Source organism: Camelus dromedarius, chromosome 5, assembly GCF_036321535.1.
Source record: "Camelus dromedarius isolate mCamDro1 chromosome 5, mCamDro1.pat, whole genome shotgun sequence".
Classification (NCBI taxonomy): Eukaryota; Metazoa; Chordata; class Mammalia; order Artiodactyla; family Camelidae; genus Camelus; species Camelus dromedarius.
Window position 1 is genome coordinate 54,263,009 of NC_087440.1, and position 11,337 is coordinate 54,274,345.

Sequence of the window (11,337 nt, forward strand, 5' to 3'; positions counted from 1 at the left end):
CTCAGCTTCCTAAGTCTTATAAAATAAAATCACACTTCAGGGTCACCCAGTGAAAAGTTGAGGTAAACAGGAAATAGTTACTACTGTCATTTCAAAAATGTCCATTCTGAAAAATGGGGCAGGGAGGAGGCACCCATTATGGCACAGTCTAGAGCAAGGTTCTATAGTATTTGTAAATTAACTTTAAAAGGGGAATTCCTATAAGTACCTATAGTTATCCCCAGAGAAATGTTCTAGTCCCTGGGATTAGCTTGGGAGGGAGGCTTACACCACGGTTAGGTTCCAGAGGCTTAATCAAGATCAGGCAGGAACATCAGGGTCCAGCGGAGCAGGACACAGAGCCTGAGTGGAAATATAAAAACATTTTCAAGAGATCGTGTGGCGATCAAACCAGAAAAGTTGAGTACAACACAAGATCAAGAGGCTGGCTGCAGGCCAGGAACAGAAAAAGGAGCCAGGAGAGTAAAGGAAGAAAAGTCTGGAAGGTAGGATTCAAGGTAGCAGAGTTCAGAGAGTTTACTGGGTACAAGATCAGGTGTCCCAAAGATTCTCTGATTGGATCTGGCCCCATGGGCTTGAATGGTCTCCCTGGCTTGAAGGAACAGATACAGATAAAATAGAATGACTCCAGGAATAATAAATGCCAGGATAATTCTGGCCTTTCTATCTCCACCCTCAACTATCTCAACCATTAATCTCACTTCTCATACACAAAATATTTGGGGGGGGGGGTGCAAATGATTGCCAAATGGAGACAAGCATCTTCTATACAAACAACTTTAAAAACATAATTTCAAACACAGTTTCAAATAAGTTGCAGGGGAGGTTCAACAGAAGGAAAATCACCTCCAGTTAGGAAGAGAAAGAAAGAAAATATACTAATATTTTTGACCTCCTAACATGTGCCAGGCACAGATTCTCACCATGAAGTATTGTTAGCCCCAATCTTTATATGAGGAAACTAAGACTCAAGAGGTCCATCCCCAGATAATCCAGGAGAGACACATGCAAGGCCAGAAAGGACTCCAAAGCTCCCTCTTGAGAGAACCAGGGAAGTTTCACATCAGGGAAACGGCATGTGGTGTGAAGCTTACAAAAGGGCCAGGAGAATCTGAAAGGGGGTCGCCAGAGGTGAGCATTCCAGAAGAAGAGACAAAGCGAGCAAATGTGGAAAGATAGGACATGCAAATATTGTCAGAAAAATACAGAAGGCTGAGTTAGTTGGAAACGGGGGTGCAGTAAGAAGAGATGCAGAAAAAAGAAATATAAGAACAAGTCATATCAGAGCCTGAAAATGCTTTTCCCCAAATCCATGTGCCATCCTTCTGCTACTGATGTGTTCCATGGCCCCTGTAAAGAGTCCTATCAAGTAAATCACTGCAGGACAAATGAAAATTTGTATCTAGTTTGCAGGACAGGAATCAAGGCTCCTTAACTTGCCCCAAATTATACACAGGGACTCTATTGGCGTCACTGGAAACAAAGGCTCACCCTGGCAAATATCCAGAGGAGACCTCATTCTTGGGCTTTTATGGCGTGTTTTGTTTTCAAAGAATATTTCAGCTTCTGGAATATCACACTTATTTAAAATTCTATGATCTATAGTGATGAAACTCCTCAGTTCACCCCTGGGGCTCCCAGGCTGTCACATAAACCAGTGTTTTACTTCTAGCTTATACCTTAGAGAGTCTGGAGACTACTGGAGCTTTCACATGTGTCCCCGAGAGGGTCACAGCGTTGCAGTCCCTCCGCAGGCTTCCTCTGCAGTCTGTGCCTCTGACCTCTGTGCTCATCTGTTTCCCATGATTCCTACTGGGCCCCAGGGCGGAGCAGTATAACATAGTACAGCATAATTCACTTTTATAGAGCATCCTTCATGCGAGCTATCACAGGGAGCTAATCAAACACTGACGAGAAAGGGTCTGCTGCAGGATAAGATTTAAAGGGAGGAACTGATTTAGTGGCTCAGGGGGCAGAAAAGAAATTTCAGATAGATGGGTTAGGAGAAGCGAAAGAACAACCCCCGCTGTGGTAAGCCGTGAGGGGAGAGAAGTGGCTAAGTCTGGGGAAAAAGAACATGCAAAGGTAGGAAAGCAGCTGGTATTCTGAGAAACAACCAGTGCTTTCACCACCGAAGGTGACTTAGATTTCATTCAGGAAAGTAAGTGAATTGTTGGAAAGCCTTCGGGGCCAAGGAACAGAACCCAACCCCAAGTGATTTGAACAACAAGGAAATGTTATTATCTCACATAGCAAGATGTCCTAAGAGAGGGCAGCCTGGTTAATTCAGTGGCCCAACAACGTCTCCTCTGAAGCCAGTGTGTGTCAGATTGGACCTCAGAACTGCAGTTCCCCAGGTCACAGGATGGCTAGTGTAGATCCAAGCATCACACCTAGATAGAGCAACATCTCAGCACAACAATAAGAAGCAACAGAAGAAAGAGAGGCTGTTTGCCCAGCAAGTCCCCTTTGAAGAGTGAGGAATTCTTTCCCAGAAGCCCCCAGCAGACCTAGCCCTCACATCTCTTTGGCCAGGATTGGAGTCTAGTCACTTTCTAAACCAAACACTAGCAAGAAGAATGGCTCAACAGGACTGGTTCAGACCAATCAAGATTCACTTTTAAGTCACAGAGAGAAGGGTGGGCCCCCAAATCAAAGCTTTGCCCACAAGGAAAAGGAACAATGGTGGCTGATGTCAGTCAGCCAGTCAGACCCCTGGAGGAACAGAATACATCCAACACATAAGTACCTATACAATTCAGATTAACCATTTAAAATTCAGGAAGACCCTAGTGGGGGAAAAGAAAACTCCTATCCTGAGAAAGAAAATAAGAATTTCTAAGTATAAGGGCATGTTCGGAAGGGTGGTGGGGGGAGCTGAATGTTGGTTTCACTTTAGAATGAAATTAAACATTTAAAAATGGAAGAAAAGTATGTTTGGGATCAAGGATTTCTGCACTTGGCAGATGAAGCATGGAAAGGGAAAATTTTCATTCTGAATTAAAGAATGTAATGGTAGAGTCCGAGCCTTTCGAGTGAAAGCATCTCCTATTTCTGGAGCAGGCAGAGCAGCTGTGAAAGGGAGATATGCAAGAATGCATAGCCAAATATCAATCCAGGGACACGCATATGAGAACTTCTGCAAAGTCCAAAGCGAAAGGTCGTATGAAACCCACAGGAACAGGAGGAAGACACATTTTGGTAAGTGTGGAACCTACCTGAACTTTATGGATTCTGAGTTTCTTGCTGATCCTGAACCTTTGGGGGTTTGAGTTCATTTAGTTTGGGTAAAATTCACCTTCCAAGCACCCAGGGAAAAAACTGGCTCCAAAGATGACTGAACACCAACTAGCTCTTAAGAAACCACACAGGGATGAGTTAAGTGTAAATGAATCACAAACCTGCAGATTAAGTTTATTCTAAACGGCACTAGAGTTTAAAGGCCAGGGGAAAAAGCACTTGAGGCAAAAGACATTTTGGCTTTGCAGAACCTAAAACATTTTTAATGAGTTTGAATTCATTCAATTAACTTAAGATTTCAGCAGAGTTCTTTCTTCCAAACCCAATGTTCCGCCTAGTGATATATACACAGCTGCCAGTCTAGATCTGCTTCACCTTAGAGAGGAAATTGCTTTTGTTTTTGTTAATATTCAATTCTTGATCCAATGTGATCAGAGATAGCTGAGACCAATATCACGGCAATGACAAAATTGTTATTCTACTGGCCTCTAGTGTAAATGGTAGAACTCAAAGTTCTATGCTTGATTTTAGGCAAAAGATTAACCAAGCTAAAAGCTAAGACAGATAAAAATAAAGCAGTCTCTTCTCAAAACTTTACATTTTAAATGTTAGTGATCCTATAGCAGGAATTCTTGTGTTATCCCACCACTTGTGGAAAGTTATTATTGAGTGTGCATTAGGTATCAGGTACCATGTGAGATAAACAGTGAGGATATAAAATTATCTATTTATTTATCAGTGTAATTCTTGTTCTGGATGAACGCTGCTTGGTAGTTGGCTCAATGTAGTCATGCCACTAAGGTCTCTTTCATACCCTCTCTTTCCTCCTTTTTGGAATAGGTGACTGTCTCCTATAGGTCTGTTTTCTTTTGTAGAAAGAAGACAAAAGAAAACAGACAGAGTCTCACATCAGACTCTCTTTCTCAGATAAACACACATCCTTCCTTATAACAGATGCTCAAACACTGAGAAGTAGATATATCATCAGTCCCCTCATTTCTGCACTAGACTCCTCTACCACTTACCTGCCTGCCTCGGACAAAGCCCCTTCTGCTCTTTTTTGATCTACTCAGAATAGTATATAACTACCCCAATGTTCATAGTGGCATTATTCACAATAGACATTGCCCATCAACAGATGAATGGATAAAGAAGATGTGATATAGATGTACAGATATGCACACACACACACACTGGAGTATTACTCAGCCATAAAAACAATGAAATGTTGCCAATTGTGACAATATGGATGGACCTGGAAGGAATTACACTTAATGTAATAAATCAGACAAAAAAAGACAAATACTGTATATTTTCACTTTTATGTAGAATCTAAAAAATAAAATGAACAAATGTAACAAAAAAAAAGAAACAGACTCACAGACACAGAGAACAAACTAGTGGTACCAAAGGGGAGGGGATGGGGGAGAGGTAACATAGGTGCAAGGGATTAAGAGGTACCAACTATTAAGTATAAAATAAGTCACAAGGATGTAATAACATACAACATGTGGAACATAGTCAATATTTTACAATAACTTTGTATGGAGTATAATCTATAAAAATATCAAATTACTACATTGTACACCTGAAACTAATAATATTGTAAGTCAACTATACTTAAATTAAAACTACAAATAAAAATAGTACATAACTAATTTTGGTTAAGTACTCATCAATGGTCTAGCTTGAACTAGGTATAGAATTTAGAATATTTGAATGAAAGGAGAGATTCCATATCTCTCAGACAACTGTCCATGAATATGATTTCTTGAGACTGAAATTAAGGTAAGTTTTGCATCTAATGTTCTACTCCCTTAGGACATATAGTGCAGACAGTCTGTGTTAAACTTTAGCTTTATGATGACCCCCCCCCCCCAATGAAACAAGCAATAGCTGTAACACAGAGGTGGCTGTATATAGCCCACTTTGGTCAAACACACTTCACACCATAGACACTGTGTGCTTGCAACTCACAAGCACCCAGTGAGATGGGTATTATTACCTCCTCCATTTTACAAACGAAAAGGCTGAATTCAGAAAAATTACACTGCTACGAAGTGGCAAAGGCAGAACTGGAAGAGATCTGTAGAAGTCCAGCCCTCATCTATGAACTCACATTTCTCATTAGGTCCAGAGAAGCAGAGGGGGAATGCTGGAGTCCTTTGGCTGGAGTAAGAATGCAAGAGCTAGAATTTTGTTTTGTTAGCCTTAATTCAGTTAAGGGTAAAGAATGACAATTCGGAGGAAAGAATCGAAGTCGTTTTTTTCTTTTTTCAATTAAATTATATTTTATAAGAATCCCTGATGAAACCAGAGGGGGAAAAAAAATCTTGCTTCTGCTCTCTCTTTCAAACAAGTACCTAAAACATCCCTCCTAATTCCTGACTTGGGAAGATGGCTTATGTAATTATTGTTAGAGTGGCTTCCCCTGTCAGAGGAAAACCCCGTAACAAGCGCGTTGGGCTCTCTCCGCCTCAGAATAGATTTCTCTACAGCAGGAGAGACTCACCACATCCAGTGAAAAAGATCACAGATCTTGGATCTTAATCTGGATGTGTGTTTGGAGAAAGAAACAGGAAAAGCGTATATGACTGACCAAGGAGAGACAACTGGTGAACATATTTTCATTGCAAAGTCCTGGGAAATGTTCTCTAGGAGCCAAAATAGACTACTCATCTCCTCCGTCCCTTTTGTAGAAGACTCAAAATAGTCAATGGATTTCCACTCTTTTTCTTAAAGCCACTTCCTTTCTCCTCCCTCTACCTACCCCCTCCCTCCAAAACAAAACTTTATTCTCTCAGCCAACAAGTTTTCTGGTCACCACAACAACAAACAGATTCACAAAGCAAATGAGTAATTTGGAATGTGACAAGTCTCTCATCTGACTCACAGAAAGAAAAAAGAAAAGGTGGCTGCTGCCAAAATGGAAATGCTTTCTGGAACATTCTTGAAAATATTCCTAAAATCTCAAATTGGGCAAGTGAATATACCCTAAGGAAAAACTTGGATGTTCCCAAAATATAAACAAGGTAAAATTTTTGAAAGTGTTAAAATGAATATGCTGATGCATCTATATAAATGAACCTCTTTTCCTTTTTCTAATGCTGTTTGCTTTTAACACTTGAACATAAGAAGTCCTCTGCCAGGCAGGAGGTAGTGATGGTCCCAGAATTTCTGTATAGAAAGGGCTTATAGGAGACTATCTGGATTAAGGGGCAGTTGAGAACTTGAAGACCATCTTGCAGCTCACAGAGTTTACTTAGATACTACAATTATTGGCCGGGGGTACTTGGAGAGTGAGTCAGTGAAGATTATGGTGAAACTAATAACCCCCTACACACACTCCAGGCACAGCAGTTAACACTGCTGGTTGTCCACACAGCATCCAGTCCTCCTTTCTTTCTCCCTGACAGAACCCTGATTTTGATAGGTCAGCCACTAATGCTCTAAACAGCCATGTTCCTTAGGGGAACGTGGTCCAGGACTGAAGCCAACTGGTCTAAGATAACCCCAAGGGCCTCTTAAGGAATGTTTTAGGAATAAGCATACAACCTAACTCTGACCAATAAGATGTGAAGAAAAGTCTGCTGGAGGATTCTGGAAACCATTTCCTCACTCCTAAGCCAAATAGTCTCCTTGACCATGAACAGTGACCTAAGGGGATGTGACTCCTGGCACTGCCGCAGTCCATCTTGCTATCAGCCTGAGGATGCAGTCAACCCAGAGGCTGGCTGATGATGGAGATGAAGGAATCTGGGTTATTGATAACATCACTGAGCCTCTGAAGCAACACACACAAGAGACTACCCTATCTCTGGACTTCTTATAATGTGAAGCAATAAAATCTCCATATTGTTTAAGTCCATTGACCTAGGGTTTTCTGATGCTCGTGGCCAAAAGCAACTCTAGGAGTATACAGCCACTCTCCATCTCCCTCCCCTGCCACTATCCCTTGACACAGACACTGGCTTAGAGGCTACAGGAGCTTCAAGACATCCACCCAAAATTTAGAGACTCCTATCTTATGTAAGACCTAAGACCTGTTTACCAAGAAGAGATTAATTGTGGACCATTACACTGCATTTACACGGAGCTCCCATTTTGGTTAAATTTACCAGAGTTGCTCTCCTGCTGATACTGTACCAAAACTTCAAGAATAAAAAAATTCGGTCTTATTGTTACAGAAATATGGACTCACTTTCCCCCATCAGTTCCAAGCTGAAATGTGTCTTTATCTTTCTGAGATGTTTGCTACTTATATGCCTACTTAAGAGTAAGAAAAGTACAAAAGACAATAGAATCAGCCACAATCAGTGAGAGCAGCTGGCTCCCGCATTAAAAGAAAACTGATGTAATAGGAATAACCAGAGTGATATTTTGAAAAATTACCGAGTGCTTATTCTATTTTGTGTTTCCATGTATTTGAGTTCTCCTTAGTAAGCCTAAAACATCCACCTGCTACTGTGTTTGTCTTGGCAGGAAAGTAAAGAGAAATACAGAGTTAACACCCAACTTTTAACTTTCCGAATAGGGCAAAATAAGGCAATAAGTTTGTAAGTCAGGTTTCATTAAGAGAGTATTTTTTAAATGAATGTTTTATTTTAAACTGTTTTAAACATACATAAATACCATTATAAACACCTTTATAGCTATATCCCAAACTAAAAACTCTTAACAGTTCTCCATATTTGCTTTGGATTTTTTTTTTTTTAACAAAATATGATACCTCCCTAAGGAGGTATCTCCATTTTTCTCTGCTCTGATCAGTGGATCTTTCCCAGGAATGTTTTACTCTTTTACCATATTTGTATATGCCCATATGCATATATGCTATTACTGTATGCCTTTAAGCATTATATAAATTGTATCATAGTGTACAATTTCAGCTGAAATCTTTGTTTCTTTAATTCACTTATCATTATCCCTCTGTGATTAATGATAGGCTAATTGATAGATGTAGCTATTTTCATACAGTTTTTCAGTCTTATATTCTAATTTATTCATTCTCCTACTGATGGACAGTTAGATTGTTTTCAGTTTTTTATTACTCAAACAATGCTGCAGTAACATATTTGGCTCCTTCTACACATGTGTGAGGGTTTCCCTTCAATGTTTAGATTGAATCATATGAAACTGTCACTATTCAACCATTTTGGCCTACAAAATGACACATTCAGATGGCTCACCTTTTTATATACCTAGAAATTAAAATGCCAGTTGATAGGACATAAACATGTTCTATTCAATCAGCTATAGCCAAATTTTGAGAGACGATTTTCTAAAATCCTCTTGTAACCAATATCCATGTCTTGAATACTCATGTCATAGAGTTTATTCCATAGAAAAAACAGGTCTTCCACCTATGAGAGAGAAGGGCTGAACAAAGAGGAAGAACCTAGAAGTTTCTATGTAGCTACATCATCTACCAAACCTTGGAGGTGATGCTTTGCTTCATTTCAAACCCCCAATGTTAACTATTCCCCAAGACTAAGACATCATGGATGACTGAAAAAAAACTTGGTACACTATTCCAGGAGATCTCAATGAAGTTTGTGCTTGTCTTTAAGAAGCAGCCCTAAGGGATATTTAAAACCACAAATTATTCACAGTTAAAACAGCAATAGCTTCACTTGTGGCCCTCTTTTCATAACTAGAACCAGAAAAGAAAGGCAGGGGTGGGAGAGAGGCAAAGGAATGTGTAGATTTTTGTGTCAGTTCAATTTCTGAACACAAGGAATAAAAGTTTGTGTCTAAACACAAGATAAGATGAGCTGACATTGCCTCCTCAAGTGTATACGTTATTCCTATAGATGACTTGGTAATTATACTCTGGAGGGCTGAGCTAGAAATTACCATGTAACTTGTACTCCCATAATAAATACATATCACCTGCCTTGTAAACACTATTGACAGTGCTTGCAGCTTACTGTATCATTAAAATGCCAACACCTAGTTATCACATATGATATCTGGATGCTTAAAGTTCATTTTTAATGGTTGGAAATGCCGTGTCCATCCTCCACCAACAAATACTGCCCCAATAAACACAATGCACAAACTTGGATCCTTGTGAGTTCTTTAAACATTTTACTTGGTTCCAGAGTCCTGGATGTAATTCCTGAGATATTTCTTTTTCTAGATGACTGAAATTTGGGAATTTTCTTTATGATCTCACTAACTTAAGTTTTATCTACCTGGTATAGATAAAGTATTAGAGTATAGCTAATATATCCATATTTTGCTACAGTAACAAACAACTTCAACACATCAATGGCTTATAATGAACATATCTATCTTGCTCATGTTTCATGAGGGCTATGTATTGCCTGCAGTTCTTCTGGACTCTACTCAGCTCCACACCTACTCCTCTACATTGGCCAAAGCATGTCACCTGATCAAGTTCAAAGTCAGGAATCAGGCAGGTATCCTGCAGGAGTGGGCAAATCACACACCACAGGAAGAGGAATGTAGAATCCTATTACAGGAAAGGAGTGAAGTATGGGAAACAATAATCCAACATCCCACAAAGTTTCTCAAAGTTCCTTTGCCCAGTGATAGAAAAGGAACCCCAAAAAGAAGTAAACTGATGCTCATTAACAAAAAATTGTACTTTGAAGTCACATCAAATCTGACATATTCAGTGTAGTAAATACTACAAGGTCCTAAAAGAAAGGAGTCAGGGGTTACTGAAAGTTTTTATTCCAATTCTCCCATTTGATTCACTATTTACTTTTCCATTAACCAAAAAGTGTGATCAACAAATAAAGAACTTGCTCTTTAATCACATCAAGTATATGGTACTTCCCTTGCTCAAAACAGTTCCCCATGTTTTTCTCTGTACTTGCCTTCAAAGGTACAGCCTCTTTCTCACGAGTGGCCTCACAGAAAAAGGAAGTTAATTCCTAGAGGCGGGATTTGGGTATTTGAAGATTTCATCTGGTATCAAGTTTTATGAATCAGGTAATTGAATGGTCAAGGTGAGTAAAAGAGTTGGGGGTGAACAGAAGCAAAATGCCAGCATAAAGCAATTAGCAGATTTCTTGAGTAGCTTGCATACTGGTTCTGAAGGTAATTTCAAATGAGGATTTTCAAGAACGTTTTTAGCAATGGTAGGTAGTAGCATTGTTAGTATAAATGCATGATCTCCTAAGGTTATACTTTAAAAAGTAAAACTCATTTGATGATTTGAGACCTGATTTTTGTTGTTATCTAGTTTTGTCTTTTAAATTCTCATTTTCTAGTGTTCCCCACATGTATTTTGTAGTGATGATTTGTAGTAAATATATTTAGTATTTGTTTCTGTCTTCCATCACAAGCCAATGTGTGCTATTCAAACTTCCAACAGGCTTCTGAAAGCCTGAGATGACCACTGCATTACGCTCATTTCTATGGGACTACAAAGTCAATTCTGGTCCTTGGCCAATTTTCACAAACTTGCATGTTAGCTATCTTCTACTGAGTCCACACAGGTACTTTAAGCTGATACCCTCTTTAACACTAAGCCAAAAGAAACTGATCATTCCCATGTATGTCCCAATGGAAATTCCAAATAAAATTAAGATAGGAGATGGTAAATGAAACCTTCCCAAATGGTAACAGATCTAAGGTACATGATGCAATGCAGGCCTCTGACAAAACAAACACTGTTTAACTACAGGGATACATGACTACTTCTTTCTCTCCAAAGTTACACTCAAGTCTTGGATTTGTCACATAGAAATGAACTTCAGAGAAAGAATATCTAAAGCACATAGCAGTGCATTTTAACCTATCCAATTCCATTCTGAAAATCATTCTGCAAATTGACTTCCCTTCTAAAAATCAGTGAGAGATTTTCAAACTCTTACCGTGTGAAAGGATATTCAGGAACCTGATAAGGACATTGGAGGCAGCCCCTGGGTTATGGTGCTGGGAGCTCTTAATAGGATAGACCATTGTGAGATCTTCGTCCTACTGGGGCGCAGCTGGAACTAAAACCCCCTCTGCTCAGCCTGAACTTCGCATCTGCCAGCTTATCGCTCTGCAGCTTAATTTCCCTCCCCTTCTTCTCTACCCCTTACCCTTATGGTGGGAGTAGGGGGGCGAGGTGATAAA